This window comes from Balaenoptera borealis, assembly GCF_965194805.1.
Source record: "Balaenoptera borealis genome assembly, chromosome: 3".
NCBI lineage: Eukaryota > Metazoa > Chordata > Mammalia > Artiodactyla > Balaenopteridae > Balaenoptera > Balaenoptera borealis.
In genome coordinates this window covers 29,903,901-29,924,815 of record NC_138866.1, presented here as the reverse complement: position 1 = coordinate 29,924,815, position 20,915 = coordinate 29,903,901, and the positions used below count along the sequence as shown (strand labels likewise).

Here is a 20,915-nt window from a genome sequence, read left to right as displayed (position 1 = left end):
CCTTGTCAATGATTAGGTGACCATATATTTGTGGGTTTATTTCTGGGCTCTCTGTTTTGTTCCGTTAGTCTGTGTGTCTGTTTTTAATGCCAGTACCATACTGTTCTGATTACTATAGCTTTGTAATATAGTTTGAAATCAGGAATTGTGGTGCCTCCAGTTTTTTCTTCCTTCTCAAGATTGCTTTGACTATTCTGGGTCTTTTGTGCTTCCATATGAATTTTAGGATTGTTTTTCCCAATTCTGTGGAAAATACCACTGGAATTTTGATAGAGATTGCATTGAATCTGTAAATCGTTTTGGGTAGTATGTATATTTTAGCAGTGTTAATTTTTCCAATCTATCGTAGGATAGATAGGATAGAACGTAGGATATCTTTCCATTTATTCATGTCTTCTTCATTTTCTTTCATCAATGTCTTATAGTCTTCAGGGTACAGATCTTTTACTTCCTTGGTTAAATTTATTGCTAAGTATTTTATTGTTTATGAAGCTATCATAAATGGGTTTGTTTTCTTAATTTCTCTTTCAAATAGTTCATTTTTAGTGTATAGAAATGCAACTGATTTTTGTACATTGATTTTATTATATTCTGCAACTTCTCTGAATGTTTTTTATTAATTCTAACAGTTTTTTGGGTGGAGTCTTTAGAGTTTTCTATGTACAATATTGTGTCGTCTGCAAACAAAGATAGTTTTACTTTTTCCTTTCTAATGTGGCTGCCTTTTATTTCTTTTTCTTGCCTAATTGTTCTGATTAGGACCTCCAGTACTATGTTGAATAGATTCTTGTCTTTTTCCTGACCTTAGAAGGAGTGCTTTCAGCTTTTCATTGGTGAGTATGATGTTAGCTATGGGCTTGTCACATAGGGCCTTTATTATGTTGAAATATGTTTCTTTTACACCTAGTTTGTTGAGAGGTTTTTTTTTTTCAGAAATGAATGTTGAATTTTGTCAAATGCTTCTTCTGCATCTATTAAAATGATCCTATGATTTAAAAAAAATTTTTTATTAGAGTTTAGTTGATTTACAATGTTGTGTTAGTTTCAGGTGTACAGCAAAGTGAATCAGTTATACACACACACACACACACACACACACACACACGCACACACACATATATATATATATATATTCATTCGTTTTTAGATTCTTTTCCTATTTAGGTCATTACAGATTAACGAGTAAGTAGAGTTTCCTGTGCTATACAGTAGGTCCTTATTAGTTATCTATTTTATATATAGTAGTGTGTATATGTCAATCCCAGTCTCCTAATTTATCCCACCCCCCTCCTTACCCCCTGGTAACCATAAGTTTGTTTTCTACATCTCTAACTCTATTTCTGTTTTGTAGGTAAGTTCCTTCGTACCTTTTTTTAAAGATTCCACATATAAGTGATATCATATGATATTTGTTTTTCTCTTTCTGACTTACTTCACTCAGTATGACAATTTCTAGGTCCATCTATGTTGCTGCAAATGGCATTATTTCTTTCTTTTTAATGGCTGAGTAATATTCCATTGTATATATGTACCACATTTTCTTTATCCATTCCTCTGTTGATGGACATTTAGGTTGCTTCCATGTCCTGGCTATTATAAATAGTGCTGCAGTAAACATTGAGGTGCATGTATCTTCTCAAATTATGGTTTTCTCCAGATATATGCCCAAGAGTGGGATTGCTGGATCATATGGTAGCTCTATCTTTAGTTTTTTAGGGAACCTCCATACTGTTCTCCATAGTGGCTGTACCAATTTACATTCCCACCAACAGTGTAGGAGGGTTCCCTTTTCTCCACACTCTCTCAGCATTTATCATTTGTAGACTTTTTGATGATGGCCAGTCTACCTGGTGTGAGGGATACCTCATTGTAGTTTTTATTTGCATTTCTGTAATAATTTGTGATGTTGAGAATGATCCTATGATTTTTATCCTTCATTCTGTTAATGTGTTGTATCACATTTATTTATTTGCATATGTTAAACCATCCTTGCATCCCAAGGATAAATCCCACTTGATTATGGCGTATGATTCTTTTAATGTGCTTTTGAATTCAGTTTGCTAGTATTTTTTTGAGGATTTTTGCATCTATGTTCTTCAGGCATATTGGCTTGCAATTTTCTTTTCTTGCAGTGTCCTTGTCTGTCTGCCTTTGATATCAGGGTAATGCTGCCCTTGTAAAATAAGTTTGGGAGTGTCCCCTCCTCTTCAGTTTTTTGGAAGAGTTTAAGAAGGATTGATATTAATTCTTTAAATGTTTGGTAGAATTCACCAGTGAAGCCATCTGATCATGGGCTTTTCTTTGTTGGGAGGTTCTTGATTACTGATTCAATATCCTGACTCATTATTGGTCTCCTCAGATTTTCTGCTTTTTCATGACACAGTCTCGGAATGTTGTATGTTTGTATGAATTTATCCATTACTTCTTGGTTATTCACCTTTTTGGTATATAGTAGTCTCTTATGATCCTTTTGTTTCTGTAGTATCAGTTATAATGTTTCCACTTTCATTTCTGATTTTACTTCTTTGTCTCCTCTTTTTTTTTTTTTTTAGTCTTGCTAAAGCTTTGTCTGCTCTGTTTATCTTTTCAAAGAACCAGCTTTTAATTTTGTTTATCTTTTCTATTACTTATATAGTCCCTATTTCATTTACATCCATTCTGATCTTTGTTATTCCCTTTCTTCTAACTTTGGGCTTAGTTATTCTTTTTCTATTTCCTTGAGGTGTAAAGTTAAGTTGTTTATTTTAAATCTTTCTAGTTTTTAAAAAAAAATTTTTTTTGGCTGCATTGGGCCTTTTTGCTGTGCGCAGGCTTTCTCTAGTTGTGGCGAGTGGGGGTTACTCTTCATTGCGGTGCGTGGGCTTCTCACTGCGGTGGCTTCTCTTGTTGCAGAACATGGGCTCTAGGCATGCAGGCTTCAGTAGTTGTGGCACATGGGCTCAGTAGTTGTGGCTCGCGGGCTCTGGAGTGCAGGCTCAGTAGTTGTGGTGCGTGGACTTAGTTGCTCTACGGCATGTAGGATCTTCCTGGACCAAGGCTTGAACCCGTGTCCCCTGCATTGGCAGGTAGATTCTTAACCACTACGCCACCCAGGGAAGTCCCTCTAGTTTGTTTTCTTTTTTTTTTTTTTAACATCTTTATTGGAGTATAATTGCTTTACAATGATGTGTTAGTTTCTGCTTTATAACAAAGTGAATCAGTTATACATATACATATATCCCCATATCTCTTCCCTCTTGCATCTCCCTCCCTCCCACCCTCCCTATCTCACCCCTCTAGGTAGTCACAAAGCACCGAACTGATCTCCCTGTGCTATGTGGCTGCTTCCCACTAGCTATCTATTTTACATTTGGTAGGGTATATATGTCCATGCCACTGTCTCACTTTGTCCCAGCTTACCCTTCCCCCTCCCCATATCCTCAAGTCCATTCTCTAGTAGGTCTGTGTCTTTATTCCTGTCTTGCCCCTAGGTTCTTCATGACCATTTTTTTTTTTTTGGTTTTTTAGATTCCATATATATGTGTTAGCATACAGTATTTGTTTTTCTCTTTCTGACTTACTTCACTCTGTATGACAGACTCTAGGTCCATCCAGCTCACTACAAATAACTCAGTTTCATTTCTTTTTATGGCTGAGCCCTCTAGTTTCTTAATATAGGTGTTTGTTGCTATAAACTTCCCTCTTAGAACTCCTTTTGCTACATCCCATAGGTTTTGGTATGTTGTATTTCCATTTTTGTTTGTTTCAAAAAAATTTTTTTAAATCCCTTTTGATTTCTTCTGTGGCCCATTGGCCATTCAGAAGTGTGTTAATTTCCACATATTTGTGAATTTTCCACCTTTCCTCCTGTTATTGATTTCTAGTTTCATACCTTTATTGTTGGAATAGATATTTGATATGATATTAATCTTCTTAAATTTCTTAAGACCTGTTTGTAGCCTAAGATATGATTTACCTTTGAGAATATTTTGTATGCACTTGAGAAGGATATGTATTCTGTTGCTGCTGGCTAGAATGTATATGTATTTTAGGTCTATTTTATCCAATGTGTAGTTTAAGTTCAGTGTTTCGTTATTGGTTTTCTGTCTGTATGATCTATCCATTGTTGAAAGCGGAGTACTGAAGTCCCCTACTATTAATGTATTGTTGTCTATTACTCCCTTCAGATCTCTTAGTGTTTGCTTAATATATTCACATGCTTGATGTTGGGTGCACATGCATTTACAATTATTATGTACTCTTGATGAATTGATCCCTTTGTTATTATATAATGACCTTCTTTGTCTCTCATTATGGTCTTTGACTTAAAGTCTATTTTGTCTAAGTGCAGTTACACCTGTTCCCTTATGGTTTCCATTTTCATGGAATATCTTTTTCCATTCCTTCACTTTCAGCCTATGTGCATTCTTAAAGCTGACATGAGTCTGGTAGGCAGTATTTCATTGGGACTTTTTTTTTTTTTTTAATCCATTTAGCTACTGTGTGCCTTTTGATTGGAGAATTTAATCCATTTACATTTGAAGCAATTATTGATAGGTAAGGACTTACTATTGCCATCTTGTAATTGTTTTCTGGCTGTTTAGTAGTTCCTTTGTTCCTCTCTTGCTTTCTTCCCTTGTGATTTAATGATTATTCTTTACTGTTATATTTAGATTTCTTTCTCTTTCTCTTTTGTGTGTCTGTAATAGCTTTTGCCTTGAGATTACCATAAGACTTACATAAAACATCTTACAGTTATAACAATCTGTTTTATGGTGATAACTTCAATCACATACCCTTTTACTCTCTACCTTTTACTCCCCACCCCACACATTTTATGTTTTTGATGTCACAGTTTACATCTTTTTACATTGTGTATCCGTATCCAAATTATTGTACCTGTAGTTATTTTAAATCCCTTTTTTCTTTTAATTTTTATACTGGAATTAAGTGATTTACACATCACCTTTGTAGTATTAGAGTATTTTGAATTTGACTATGTAACTTCTTTTACCAGGGAGTTATATACTTTCATATGTTTTTATGCTATTAATTAACATCTTTTCATTTCTGCTTGAGAACTCTCTTTAGCATTTTTCTTAAGGTATTCCTAGTGGTGATAAACTCCCTCAGCTTTTGTTTGTCTGAGAAATCTTTATCCTTCATTCAAAAGGACAGCTTTTCTGGATAAAGTATTCTTGTTTGGTAGTTTTTTTCTTTCAGCACCTTGACTATCTTATCCCACTCTCTCCTGGTCTGCAGGGTTTCTACTGAGAAATCCACTGATAGCCTTATGAGAGTTCCCTTTTATGTGATGAATCCTTTTCACTTGCTGCTTTCAAAATTCTCTCTTTGTCTCTGGTTTTTGATGGTTATAGTGTGTTTCCATGAAGTCATTTTTGAGTTGAATCTGATTGGGGACCTAGGAGCATCACATACATGGGTGTCCATATATCTCCCCAGATGGGGAAGTGTTCAGCCAGTATTAGATGAACTACTTTTCTTGACCACCTGAATTACTTCCCGATGCCTACTAATTTAGATACAAAACTCCTTTTCCTGCCAATTAAGGTTTCCCAAACTATAATTTTAGTCTTCTATCACATGACTCCACAATACACACCCGGTTCTCTGGGCAAACAGACCTGACCCAAACACAGCTTGTGCTTTCTCTTTTCTTTGTTCAACCTGTTCTATCTACTTGGAATTTCTTCAGTTTCTCTGTCCCAACCACAAGTCTCCATCTGTCAGAATTATGGGCCTCCTTCAATCCTGTAATCAAACTCTACCTAAGGATCAATTCCTGATTTTTACAGACAAAAGTGACTTCTTTCCCGCTATTTGATTCTTACAGTATTTATATTATTTTCAAGTCAGTTATAACCTACTTATTTGTAGGATAGCTTTTGTGTATGTCCTCTCCCTCCAGCTCCATTGGAAGGTCCTTGAGAAATGGGATCAAATTCATTTTTATTTTCCCTGTAGGACTTACATGGTTTCTTAAACATAGTAATTTTCTATAAATAAATGATGGCATGCCTTAATCCTGTTCTTAGAGATCCCAACTCTGGAAGAAAGGAAACTGCGGTTTAGAGCTTTGTTACAGGTTGAATTGTGTCTCCCCCCATAACCATACCTTGAAGTCCTAACCCTCTTTGCCTCACATTGTGACCTTATTTGGAAATAGAGTCATTGTAGATATAATTAGTTAAGATGAGGTCATAGTGGAGTAAAGTGGGGCCCCTAATCCAGTACAGCTGGTGTCTTTACAAAAAGGAACATTTGGACACACACACATAGAGAGAACACCATGTAAAGACTGGAGTTATGCTGCCACAAACCAAGGAGCTACGAGAAGTTAGGAGAATAGCCTCGAGCTGATGCTTCCCTAGAGCATTCCGAGGAAACAGGAGCCTGCTGACACCTTGATCTCAGACTTCTAGCCTCCAGAACTGTGAGACAGTACATTTCTGTCAGTCAGTTTGTGGTACTGTTACGGCAGCCTCAGGAAACTGACACCAGCCTGGTGTTTTCACCATCCTCAGAACAAACAAGATGGGGTGTTTAACAGTGTTTTTCCTCCTGTTCTAGGTGGAGCTGAGGGCTGAGGTGGGGTGGCCAGATAACAAAGTAGCCAGAGACTTCTCTGTCATCTGCGCCTCTCGTCCACAGCTCCAGCCTCAGAGTTCTGACAGCCCTCTTAGCAGCTTTAGCACTGGCCACTCAGCAGGTCAAAACTGGGTACACAGGGTTTCCCTTCCAAATCTCTTCCTCCCTCTTAATCTCATCTCAGTTACTGTTATTGTATTCCTTTCAGTCCCTCTGGAGAAAGCATTCTGTGATCCTTCCCTTTCCTCATCCCCAATTTTTAAAAATCTGGATTTCTGCCTTTTTTTGAAAAATAGATCTGGGAACATCAGACCCTCATTACCGCATGGCGATAACTGGCCAGACTGAGGGGCTGCCCCTTAATGCAGAGAGTGTGTTCTTGGTCCTGCCTATTCCCATCACTCCCATCACCCCTCTTCCCCCCCGCCCTGGGGAAGTCAGAGTCAGAAGTCAGGGCAGAGCATCTGATCCTGGGCTCTGAGTCAGCCTGCACCTTTGTCTCTTGCTGTGTCACTTACTGGCTGGGGGGCCTCCTGAGGGAGGCTCTTTAATCTCACTGGGCCTTTGGACATTAATCTGCAGATGAGATAATAATGGTGCTCACCTCCTGTGAACCTTGAGAGGATTAAATGATTTAACGCACATCAAGAGGTTAGACCCTGGCCCCAAGCAGGCCCTCCATAATCGTTCACTTGTATTGTTACAGAGTCAAGAAAATCTTATTGGCATTTATCCAGCCTGCTTTCTTATTTTTCATAAAGGAGGGCGTGGTTACTCCCCAGTTTTTCTTTGTTTCTCCTCATCCCCCACCAGTTTGACACAGTAAGAGATGTGGTAGTTTATGCAGGAAGAAGCAGGGCTTGCCTAGCAGGGAGTTTGGAGCAAAGCTCCTGGGCCACTCCTGGCAGCTGAGACTCCCCTGTGCTTACCTGCCTTCTGTGTTGTTTAAGATCCAGTGACCAAAGGCATAGCTTGGTGACTGGCCTCCTGAGGCCTCCAGCTTCCCCGGTGGGGGGGGGGGGGTGCCTCTAATTAGGTTCACTGTTGAGGACGCAGGTATTTACCTTGGAGGCAGGAAGGGCTGCTGGGAATAGCTGCTTAACTTGAAATGCAGTCAGCAAGTCTGATGTTAGTTAGAAGCATGTTACCTGTGATTTGAGGCCTTGGCAAAGCCTAGACAAGCACAGTGAGGAGCCCCACTCCCACCCCAGTTGTTTCCATCGTATTCCCCTTATAGGGCCTCTCCGAAGCAGAACTGACTCATTAAGCTATTATTCATGGACGGGATCTTTGTTAATCAATAGGGATTTACTAAGCAATTCCTGGGTGCCAGATACAGTACCAGGTGTTGATAATAAATAAAATGACAGGTGACACACAGTCCTGCCTGTAAGGAGTTTATAGATAGAGACGGGGAGATGGCTGAGACAACACTGGCGGTGGGGCTGGGGGATCACAGGTGTGGGGTATGGGATCCAGGGTGGGAGATCCTGACACAGTCTGGGGTTGGGACCGGCAGTGACTGGGAGATCATCATACTTGTCATTGTTGATCTAATGTCCCAATAAGATTGAGCTTTGTCAGGACAAGGATTGCAACTATCTTTTTATTGCTCTGTCTCTAGTGCTAGCCCAGTGGTTGGCATATAGTAGAGGCTCAGTAAACATTTGATGAATAAGGGAATTAAATGATATCTAAACTGAGAACAGAAGGATGAGGGGCTCGCCAGGAGGCAAGTGTGTGTGTGTGTGTGTGTATGTGTGTGTGTGTGGAGTGGCAGGAAGAGGTGGAGTAGAAGGGAGTGGCAGTAGGAAATACAAAGGTGAGGAAGGACATTATGAGGAGGGAGTAGCATGAGCTCCTGGTGGGAGACAAAAGACTGAAATTCTGGGAACCGTGGCTCAAATGGTGGTGTGGAATAGAGCCATTTCAGGAGGCATGGGGCAGGCTGATGGTGAGGTTTTAAAGAGAGGAAAAACATGATTAGATTTGACACGCATGTTGTTATGGATTGGAGAGGACAGAGTAGAAGCCGAGAGGCCAATTCGATAACTTCTGCAACAATCTTGGTTAGAGATCGGGGTGGTTGGACAAATTACTGACAACTGAGATGGGAATGCAGATAGATTCAAAAGCAACTAGGGATGTAGAATTGTCAGGACCTGGCATTTGTCTATGGAGAAGGAAGGAAAGATGTCTGAATGATGTCCACACCTTTGGGGGATGCTATTTTACTTACGTGGCAAACAACAGAGAAAGAAGAGCAGCAGGGAGATAAAAGCACAAGTGGACACGTTGAGTTTGGGTTGCCAGTGGGAAGTGCATACATCAGTCTTAACCTAATGAGAACAACCTGGCTTGAGATACGGGTTTGGACATTCACTGACGTATGAGATCAGGGTTTCATAACCTAGAGGTCTAGAGATACAATTCAACAGGCCCATGAACCTCAGAAATTTCTTTGAAAATGTAGTGTATGAACGTCACTCTGGAGAGTTAGCTTTGTATCAACTTTCAAAATGTCCATGTCTCCAAATAGGTTATCCCTTGATCTACGTGGTTATGGAAGCTGGAAGGAGAGATGAGGTTTCTCAGGCACAGTGGGAAGGGCAGAGAGATGGCGACTGTGCTGTGGGGCTGAGGGGCCCTGTGCTAAGTCGGGGGTGGGGGCAGAGTATGGGGCAGGAGACGAAGACCTACCGAAAACATTAGGTTTACTGTTTGTAAAGCAGAGTCACAGATATTATTGTTTTATGTCTCAGTAACTCAACTAGATATTTATCATTTCGCTCTGGGTCATTTAGAGGTCAGTATAAGACACAGAAACTTGGCCATGAGTTTTAAACAAGAAGGGATTTAATACAGAGAATTAGATGCTTAAAAACCACTGGGAGGGCCAGCCGTGGGGAAAGATTTCCAGAACAATGTGGAACCACACTCAGAGCACACCCCGGCAGCTGGCATCCCAGCATGGGGAAGCTGGGACCAGAAAGCCACTATGGCTGCCACTACTGCTGTAACTGCTTCTGGACCCTCAGAAAGCTGGAGAAAGGGTGCTGGGACGCTGCTGAGGTTAAAAGGTCTCATGTTTCCATGACCGTCCTTGACAGCAGTGAACAGTCAAGAAGGAGCCAGAAATGGCCCCCGTCTTACTTTTACCTTCCAGAACATCTTGCATGGATACATCTAATTAGTGGAACCTAATTAACGCCCCCTCCCCAGGTTTAGGGAAGTCTGGAAAATATTTCTAATTATTCCACCTCTCTACCTAAAAAGAGAGTACACAGTGGTAGAAGAGGGGGTCTTTTTTTCTAAGGGGCTAGATGGTAAATATTTTAGTCTTACTGGGCCACGTGATCTCTGTTGTAGCTACTCAGCTTTACCATCATAGTGCAAATCAGCCATAGAAAGTGCATAAGTAAATGAGCATGGCTGTGTTCCACTAAAACTTTATTTATGAAAATGAGTGGTGGGTTGGTTTTGACCTGGGGGCCATGGTTTGCCCACCCTTGAGCTAAGCAAGCCAATTCACAATAATTACCATGGGTTCTTTTTACATATGATGGAACTAAAATCGGAGAGATTCAGGGTCATTTAACTACTGAAAGTGAAAACACACCCCAGTTATTTTGGTTTCAAAGTTCATGCTCTTTTCAGACCATGATGCTGAGCCCCTCTCTTTGGGAGACTTGTGATCTAAAATAGGAGAGAAAATGTGCACTTCATTGTTATAGACCGTGGTAAAAGCCCCAAGGATGGTGAAAAATATTTTTGCATATGAGGCCTTTTTTGACAAGAGGATTCAGGACGAGTTTCATTGTGAAGTAGTTTGAGCTAGGTGTTGAAGAAAGGTGTAATTTTAACAGGTGGAGGTGCTGTGGGGGTAGAGAGGTAGGGACCAAAGAGCACTTTGGATGGAGGGGGAAACTTCAAGGCAAGTTTAGGAAAACAGCTAGGAATCCAAACTCATCTGAACATTGTGACTGTCTAGGGTTTTAGCAGAGATAAGGCTAGATTATGGAGAACCTTAGACGTTAGGATTAGGAATCTGGACGTGAAAAGCAGAAGCAGTGGCAATTTTTGAACAAGGCTGTGATACACACACATTACTTCAGGAAGAATTATCTGGTACTGTGGTGCAGAATTTTTTGAGATCAGAAGATACTGGTAACAAGAATCCACATAAGTTATTGCAATATCTTTGTATGAGGATACAAAGGAAGCAGTGGATATGAGGGTTGTCTTGAGCCATTCCTGGGACTTGGAAACTTGTAAGTGTGGGAGAAGTAGAAGGATGGCTTTGATAGTGAGAAGTGAGAAGAATAACAAAACTTGGAAAGCTGGGAGAAGGAGCTTGTTTTTGTAGGAAAGGTGGTGGGTTCCATCTTGGATATAAAGTGCTGAGGGGATAAGTGGAAACATGGAGCAGGCGATTGGAAATAATGGCCTTGATCTTGAAAAGAGAGGTGGTTGGGAATTGTCACGTACAGCTGGCTAGAGAGCCACAGAAGAGCTCAGATCTCTGAGAGAGTGTGGATAATGGATGATGCCCAAAGCAGAATCCGGAGGACTTAGGTCCTCAAGACCCGGGAGAGGAACAGGGATAAGAAAATGGGGTAGGAGGGGTAGGTGGAATGCCAGGTTGGGTATTGCACCAGAGGAGTCGAGAGGAAGAGCTGTTTGCAGTGGAAGGACCGGCCAGCGGTGTAGCATGCCACAGGAGGTGGAGAAGAATTCACCAGGGGCCACTGGATGAGGCGATCACACCAGCGTGTTGCGTGGCCCCTGAGAGGGCTGTGTAGAGTGGGGTGAGTCAATGGAGACAGAAGGCTGGGGACCATTCTCATGAAGAGTTTGATACAGAAAGGAAAGAGAAGAGAAGACAGTAGATTGAAATTTTTGTTTTGAAGTTGACTAATTCTTCAGTGCCTAAATACCGCACGTGACTTAGCGTGTCAGGATGTCTCCTGATTTCTCCCTTCCCCCACCACAGTGGGTGGAAAGAGGAACGTCATCTAGATCTGGATTTCAGGATTCATTCTTTGGTCCTTTGCTTGTGTCTGACTTGACGATGCCTTTGGCTCTGCCGGTGGCCTCTCCTGGCAACCTGTGAGGTCGGACACAAATGTGAGCAGTTGTTGGGCGACTGCTCAAAGCCGTGTGGTCCCCTACGTTTGGAACACGTACTAGTTCCCATCTCAGTCTCCACTCAGCGGGAAGAAATCAGTCTCTGACTTTGAAATTTCAGAGGTTATACATTTGAAGAATATGAAATCAGCGTATCGATGATTTTTGTCTCAACTCACAGGATTCCTTTAAACTCTGCTAGAGAATGGGTACACTGGGTTGTGAAAATTTAGTCTCTCCAGGGTTTTTTCTAGAAAAACGTTAAGTATGCCCAAATCCCAGAGGAACGGAATATTTTACATCGGTGCTTTCTGTGATAAGAAACAAAAACAACACACACAACAACAAACAACAAGCCAGACAAACTCTAGAGTTTCAGATGGAAATGATCTCATCAGTCTAAATCAAGGGCGTATTCTAACTCATTTCCTTTCACACCTCCGTCTGTGGCTTCTACAACATAATCAGCTTGGTCTCAAATGAGTTATGAAATGGATGTAAGAAGAGGTAACTTGGATTAATATTTTTCCCTCAGTGGAATTCACTTCCTCACTCTCATATTTAAACAGCTGTGTTATACTTAAATGGCCCTGAGTTATGTTTCTCCAGAGCTCTTTAGAGATTTAGAAGTGTTATAGTACTCTTTCACATTTTTATAGAACTTTAGTTGTTGAAATGTTTAGATAGCCGTTAATCTCATTTGACCTCACAACCATCTGTGTGATAGGCAGTGCAAGTATGATCATTAAGCCCATTATTGCAGATAGAGGAACTGAGATTCTGAGTGGTTAATTAACTAGCCCATGGTCACACAGGTTGTGAGCAGCAGATTCAAGACTGAAGGTCAAGTGTCCCAGCTCCAAATTCATTACTTTTTCTTTTTTTAAAAAAAAATTAATTAATATATTTATTTTTGGCTGCGTTGGGTCTTCGTTGCTGCGCACGGGCTTTCTCTAGTTGTGGCAAGCCGGGGCTACTCTTTGTTGTGGTGCGTGGGCTTCTCACTGCGGTGGCTTCTCTTTGTTGCGGAGCACGAGCTCTAGGTGCGCGGGCTCAGTAGTTGTGGCTCGCAGGCTCAGTAGTTGTGGTGCATGGGCTTAGTTGCTCTGCGGCATGTGGGATCTTCCCAGATCAGGGCTCGAACCTGTGTCCCCTGCATTGGCAGGCAGATTCTTAACCACTGCACTGCCAGGGAAGTCCCTCATTATTTTTTCCATTATGCTTTGGGTGGCATTTTTGACATTAGCATTTTCTTTCATTCTTAAGCACTTCAGCGTATAAGCTTTGTAAAACATCATGGTTTCTGGTAGTACATTGATTGTGGAGGGCCAGGAGCAAGAAACCACAGACTTTAAATGACAGTTACTCTTATTGGAGGTTTGGCCTTTATTGAATGGAGGTCTTTTGTTAAGGGAAGGTATACATTGATATAAGAGGCTTGCCAGTCTTTCAAAAAATGGAAACTTCTGGGCTCCTTGGGGATGGCTAATGATGATGATTATGGAAGAGTTTGCAAATGTGAAGTACTTTATAAATCCTGGAGTAGTGGCAGTGGACTGTACTGGGGAGAGATTTTTACATCTGATATTCTTTGGGCACTGCTGCTTTTGGCTCACTCTGGTTTTATAAATAAACCTGTTTTGCTTCTCTTTTAGAAATGGTCTGTTGTCTAGCTTCATGGTGGTTTTCTGTACGTGTGAACTTGTGCTTTAGTTAAATTAAACACTTGTGCTACTGCAAAACTGAATTTAGTAATGTTGCCAATATCTTAGCTCTCAGTAGTCTTTAAATATTCTTAACCCTGGGAGCTGGCCCAAGCAATAGCTTATTCTTTTTCCTGTACCACTCAGCATATAAATCCTGAATTACTGCTGACCAAAGATACGTAAAGTACAAATCAATGAGCATTTTGTTTCTGTACGTTAGGGAATGAGATAGTGAGTGAAAGAAAACCCCTGGATGAGGGCTTAAAAATATTGTCAGTGTTCTATGGATTAATGGAGCTGAGGCTGCTATTTTATTCATTTGTTGACCACCATGTCTTTACACTGCACTGAAAGGGTTTTTTTAACAGCTTTATTGAGGTATAATTCACATATCAATGATTCACCCATTTATTTTTTAATTCTATTTTTTTGTGGAGAACAAGTGGTTTACCTTATTTTTTTTTAATTGAAGTAAAATTGACTCGCAATATTAGTTTCAAGTGTACAACATAGTGATTCTATATTTTTGTACATTATGAAATGCTCACCATTGTATGCCTAGTTACTATCTGAAACCATATAAGATTATTTCAATATTATTGACTGTATTCCTTATGCCATACATTATATCCCCATGGCTTAATTATTTTATAACTGGAAGTTTTGTACTTCTTAATCCCCTTCACCTATTTCACCTAGTCCTCCCCACCCTGCTCCCCTCTGGCGAACACCAGTTTTTTCTCTTTATCTATGAGTCTGTTTCTGTCTTGTTTTGTTTGTTCATTTGTTTTGTTTGTTTAGATTCCACATACAAGTGAAATCGTATGATATTTTTGTTTGACTTATTTCACTTAGCATAATGCCCTCTAGGTCCAGCCAAGCTGTCACAAATGGCAAGATTTCTTTCTTTTTTTTATGGCTGAGTAATATTCCATTATATTTTGTGTGTATATATATATATATATATACATGTGTATATATACATATATATATGTGTATATATATATATATATACACACACACACACATATATATATATATTGATGGGCACTTAGGCTGCTCCCATAGTTTGGCTGTTGTAAATAATGCTATAATGAATGTTGGGGTGCACATATCTTTCTGAATTAGTGTTTTCATTTTCTTTGGATAAATACCCAGAAGTAGAATTGCTGGATCATACGGTAGTTTTATTTTTAGGAACCTGCATACTGTTTTCCACAGTGGCTGTGCCAGTTTACATTCCCAGAAACAGTGTACAAGGGTTCCCTTTTCTCCACATCCTTGCTAACATTTGTTATTTGTTGTCTTTTTGATAGTAGCCATCTGACAGGTGTGAGTTGTATCTCATTGGGGGTTTGATTTGCATTTCTTTGATGATTAGTGAGGTCGAGTATCTTTTCATGTGCCTCTTGGCCATCTGTATGTCTTCTTTGGAAAAACTTCTGTTCAGTTCCTGTCTATTTCTTAATCGGATTTTTTTTTTTTTTTTTATATTGAGTTGTGTGAGTTCTTTATGTAGTTTGGCTATTAACCCCTTGTTTTGTAATAGGCACGAGACCATTAGCACGAGACCCATAGCGCCAATGGTCAGCCTCGCAGTGGTCCTCACGGCAGAAAGTGCAGTGAGAGGCAGATCAGGGCCTTCTCCCTGGGGGCCTCCAGTCCCTCCAGCCTCGGGGCCGGCGGGTGAGCTGGGGGGCCCGGGGACAGGCTGGGGGCTGTGTCCTGCAGGGCTCCAGAGCTCTTACCAAGGCCTCCCATTGGCCGGGCCCAGGCCTTGAAGAAGCAGCGAACCTCTCCCGCATCCCTTCCTCTGTGACCTAATGCCTGCGGCGGTCTGCATGGGTCGCAGTGCATGGAGGTCTCAGCAACTGGAGTATACGGACACAGCCATTAAGGTAACATCTTCAACCGGCTTCAGTCTCTCCTTTCAAGTTTCAAAAATTAGTCCGGCTTAGATCAGTTGTCTCCCCCTAGGAGGTGGCCAGAGGTCAGGGTTAAGGTGTAAGGACACTGCACATCATTACTTCAGGTCCACCTCTGTGGCTGGGGCTATTCTCAAAGAAGGGCAGCTGTTGTGAGCTGGGAATTCACCTGATGGGTATTTGCTACAACGTGTATTCCTATTGATCCTATACAAATGGTTCTCTCCAGTTTAAATGAAAAGCCTAAGGGTTGGCTGGGTCCTGGGTGCCTGGCTCCCTCAGTGATGATGGCTGGGGAGGGTCTGGGGACCTGGCCCTGAGGGCGCCACCAGCTGAGATCTGCCTCCTCAGCCAGGCCTGGGCACTGGTGGACGGACCCAGACTGGGTACTGGACGAACACTCCCAGGCCAGGGTATCCAGCTGTGCAGAGATTCCCCTCCTCTTAGCCAGGGCCTAAACCTCAGAGGGTGAAAGTTGAGCCTTGGGACCTTGCCCTTTTTTGTCAGAACAAAGAATAACATGTATTTTGGTGGAGGGTTACAGGAACATTGTGACCAACACGTGACCTGACCTCAAGAACAAAGGATCTGACACCAAGAAGTCTGCAACAACTAACCACATCCCTCCCTCACCTTCCCTATAAAAGGGCTTTGCTGAAAGCTTTCGGGGAGTTCGGGGTTTTTTAAGGCATGAGCCACCCATATCCTTGCATAACCCTGCAATAAACCTCTCTCTGCTCCAAACTCTGATGTTTTGGTATTGTTTGACCTCACTGTGTGTCAGGCACATGAACTTGCGTGAGGTAACAGTTGGACATATCATTTGCATATATCTTCTCCCATTCAGTAGGTTGTCTTATTGTTTTGTTGATGGTTTCCTTCACTGTGCAAAAGCTTTTTTAGTTTTATGTAGTCCCATTTGTTTATTTTTGCTTTTGTTTCCCTTGTCTGAGGATTCAGATCCAAAAAATATTGCTAAGACCAATGTCAAAGAGCATACTGCCTATGTTTTCTTCTAGGAGTTTTATGGTTTCAGATCTTACATATAAATCTTTAATCCATTTTGAGTTTATTTTTGTATATGGGTTAGGAAAGTGACCTAATTTCATTCTTTTGCATGTAGCTGTCCAGTTTTCCCATCACCATTTATTGAAGGGGCTGTCTGTTCCATTGTATAGGCTTGCCTCCTTTGTCATAGATTAATTGACCATGTAAGTGTGGGTTTATTTCTGGGATTTCTGTTCGGTTCCACTGATCTGTGTGTCTGTTTTTGTGCCAGTACCATACTGTTTTGATTACTGTAGCTTTGTAGTATAGTTTGAAGCCAGGCAGCATGATACCTCCAGCTTTGCTCTTCTTTCTCAAGTTTGCTTTTGCTATTCAGGGTCTGTTGTGGTTCCATAAAAATTTTAGGATTATTTTTTCTAGTTCTGTGAAAAATGCCATGGATATTTTGATAAGAATTGCATTGAATCTGTAGATTGCTTTGGGTAGTATGGACATTTTAACAATATTAATTCTTCCAGTTCATGAGCATGGTGTAGCTTTTCATTTATTTGGGTCATCTTTAATTTCTTTCCTCTATGTCTTACAGTTTTCAGAGTACAGATGTTTCACCTCCCTGGTTAAATTTATCCCTAGGCATTTTATTCCTTTTGATGCAATTGTAAATGGGGTGGTTTTTAAAATTTCTCTTTCTGATAGTTCATTATGAATGTGTAGAAATGCTACAGATTTCTGTATATTAATTTTGTATCCTGCAACTTTACTGAACAATTTACCCATTTAAAGTATACAATTTAATGATTTGGGGTATATTACGTTATTACTTTTTGAAAATTGTGGTAAAATGTATATAACATAAAATTTACCTTTTTAACTTTTTAATGTACAATTCAGTGGCATTAATCCATTACCTTCATAATTTCGTGCACCCGTCACCACTATTTTCAAAAGTTTTTCATCACCCCAAACAGAAACTCTCACTAAACAATAACTCCACCTGAAAGGATTTCTGACTATGCTTTGGTAACTACCTTCAGCTGTATGTAAGGCTTTTGAGGAAGATTTTGTTTAGTTTCTTCTTTTAGAGGAAGTTTTTTCTTTTAGGGGAAGGTCCATGTAGTCATGACACAGGCTGGTTCCCCTCAGGAAGCAGCCTCTGTGATGAGTGTGTAGGACATTGTTAGGGAATCTCTCAGGGTCAGCACTTGGGGGGAGGGGGAGGAGGCAGAGTTGGGCAGAAGGAGAAGATGGGCTTCACTGCAGTCATAAGGCCTCCTACCCAGTAGGAATTCTGGAACTGGGATTTTCTGAGGTAGGGCAACAAGGATGGGTCTTTTTTTTTTTTTTGGCCACGCTGTGCAGCATGCGGGATCTTAGTTCCCCAATCAGGGATAGAACCCGTGCCCCCTGCAGTGGAAGCGCGGAGTCTTAAGCACTGGACCGCCAGGGAAGTCCCAAGGATGGGTCTTTGTATCTTCATATCCTCCAGTCGTAGGAGGCAGCAGGCCCAAGAAGGGACATGAGCTTAAATTAGTTAACTCTTATCAACCAAGGGCAATCTGAGAGAGGGCTGACAGCCAAGGGCTGTGAGCCAGCAGCATTCCCAGCAGCTGGGGGATGGAATCTTTGGTCAGTGGTTCCAAACGCCGCTGCCCACTGAATCACCTGGGCACCCTCAAAAATGCTATGCCTGGTTAAACTGATGTGGGGTGAGAAGCGGGTGTCAGGAGTTTGAAATGTACAGCGGTTTGGGAATGCCTGCTCTTAGTCCTGAAGAGGCATAAGCATAGTCTGCACCGCTGTGGGAAATGGCTGAGTTTTGGAGTCAGGAAAATTTGAATGTGGCTCAATATTTTCCTAACCCTGTGAGTTCTTATTTATGTTCTGCTGATAACACTTTGCTGCCAGGGTGTTAAACATGTGAATGGGTGTGCATTTGGGTGGGAGGGCACTTAACAAATGAATACGAAAACAGTGAACACTTCCATGAAAATTTGGTAAAAAACAAGGATGTGTAATTCACAAAGAAGAAGTTTAAATGATCTTTAAACATTTTAAAGTGTATTGTCTTAATATATTGTCGTTCATGTCTGAAGAAATGAAAATTAAGACTGTATGTGCTTCTAGTACTCAGTGATGGTGAAGGTGGTGGCCGGAGACATTTCTATACTCTTGGTGTGGGTATACATTGGTATAACATTTATGGTGGGACATGCAGCAATATGCATATAAGTTCTTTAAAACTGAATGTTTTGGGCTTCCCTGGTGGCACAGTGGTTAAGAATCTGCCTGTCAGTGCAGAGGACACGGGTTTGAGCCCTGGTCCAGGAAGATCCCACGTGCCGTGGAGCAACTAAGCCCGTGTGCCACAACTACTGAGCCTGCGCTTTAGAGCCTGTGAGCCACAACTACTGAGCCCACGTGCCACAGCTACTGAAGCCTGCACGCCTAGAGCCTGTGCTCCGCAACAAGAGAAGCCACCGCAATGAGAAGCCCGCGCACTGCAACGAAGAGGAGCCCCCACTCACTGCAACTAGAGAAAGCCCTCACTCAGCAACGAAGACCCAACACAGCCAAAAATAAATAAATAAATTAAATAAATTAAAAGAAAAAGTAGTGAATGTCTTTTGACATAACAAACCTAACTCTAGAAGTTTATCCTGATGAAGTAACCGGTAAGTGTGCAAAGATGTGTGCATAAAGGTATCAATGCTGAGGCTTGTTGACAATGATGGAAAATTGGGAGCAGCATAAATGCTTATCAGTAGGGACTGGTTAAATCAGTTATGGTACATACCTATTCTGGAACTATATAGTCATTAAAAATACTGTAGGTGTACACGTGTTCACGGAGGAAGGTAGCCGCCATGTACTTTTAAGTGAGAGAAGCACTTAACAAAACAGCATGAGCCTATTTTTGCATTAAAATCATATTTGCATTGAATATGCCTGTAAGAAGAATACTAGGTGTTAACAGTAAAGTGTTTTTCCCCCTGAGTAAAAGAAGTACAGGTGAATTTTACTCTCCCTCATGCCTCTCCATAATATTTAGACTTTAGAATGCATTACCCATAAGTGAATTTAATATTTATGTGTTAATTTTATATTCATGAAAAACATGGAGCCATTTCCAAAAATGACGTATTTCCAAAATTACACACACATATACATACATACATGCATATATATACATACATATATGTGTGTGTGTGTGGTATATGTGTATCTCTCTACCTATCTATCAGCAGTCTACAAGGGTATAGTCTGTAATCCAGTTAGTGGTTATCCCTAGAATTTAAGGTCATGGGTGACTTTTACTTTCTTTCTTATGCTTATTTACAGATTTTTATAAAAAGATTGTATCACTTATAATAAGAAATGAAAAATTAGCTTTTATACTCCAGTGTGCTTGCCTAACCTAGTTTTCCACCCACTCTTTAAACTGTGCTTTGCATCTGTTTCACATGGAGGTCCTTTGGTTAGCATTTCTTTCTCCATCTCCATCTTTCTTCTTGCCTTCTTATTTAAATAATCACTATCATGTGTTGAAGAGCTGTGTGCTTTACCAAATTAGGGGCATTTATTCTGACTTTCACATTTGTTCTCAAACGGTGTATTTTCGCTTTATTCGTCTGTTTGTCATTTTTCCCCCTTAAGTTTGACCTTTACATGAGACATTTCCAAGCATAGTGTTTGTCATCTACCATTATGCTTTTGATTCATCTATTAAATGGTAATGTGTCCTCCAGAAACACTGATATTAAATTAAGTCGTTCCATAGTTGCTCTTAGGAAGAGCTTTGGGGTTATTGAATTTACCAGGCAGGTAGGATATGCAAAAAGAGAAATGCATGGGAAGCTTCCAGCAGGCCGAGGCTCTTCCATGTGTCTGACAAATCTCATTCATCCCTTTAGGGCCCTAAATTACATACACATCACCTCCTCTGTCACACCAACTTGACTCCTCAGGGTAAGCTGGTGATAACTTCTCCCATGTGTTTTTTATGGCCCTTATTAAATTTTATTGTAAGTAGTTGTTGATGGCTATCATCCCATTAGACTTCCAGGTAGGAAACGTGGTAGCCATCCACCAAGATGGCCCCCAGTGATCCTCACCTCCTGGTAGTCACGCCTTTGAAAATAGATTACTACGGAAGTGATGGTTTGTCATGTCCAAGATTAGGTTATAAGTGACTGAGGTTTCCATGTTGGGCTCTTTCTCTTGGACCACTCATTCTATGGAAAGCCAGCTGCCAGGCTGGGAAAATAGACAACGGATGGAGAGAGACTCAGTCCCGTGGCAGCAGCTAATAAAAAACGGGGCTGGCAACAACCATGTGAGTGAGTTTAGAAGCAGATCTTCCCCTTGTTGAGCCTTCAGCTGTTACAGACTCTGCCCATCAGCTTGATTGCAACTCACGGGCGACCCTGAGCTGAAACCAATCCGTCTAAATTTAGGCTCCCAATTTCTGACCCTCAGAAAGCATGGGAGACAATAGACGCTTATTGTTTTAATCAGGGTGGCTTATTACACAGCAATAGGTAACTAATGAGATTTTGGTAGT

The 20,915-nt window shown here is 41.0% G+C and overlaps 1 protein-coding gene and 1 long non-coding RNA gene across 2 annotated transcripts in view; one reads left to right on the top strand and one right to left on the bottom strand.

The window, feature by feature from the left end:
- RGS6 (regulator of G protein signaling 6) overlaps nt 1-20,915 on the top strand; it is a 504,882-nt gene that overhangs the window by 65,744 nt on the left and 418,223 nt on the right.
- Nucleotides 2,516-20,915, bottom strand: part of LOC309625202 — a 32,635-nt gene continuing 14,235 nt past the window's right edge. The window contains exon 2 of the long non-coding RNA XR_014242385.1: nt 2,516-3,135. This is a non-coding gene — a long non-coding RNA (uncharacterized lncRNA). The remainder of the gene's footprint in view (nt 3,136-20,915) is intronic.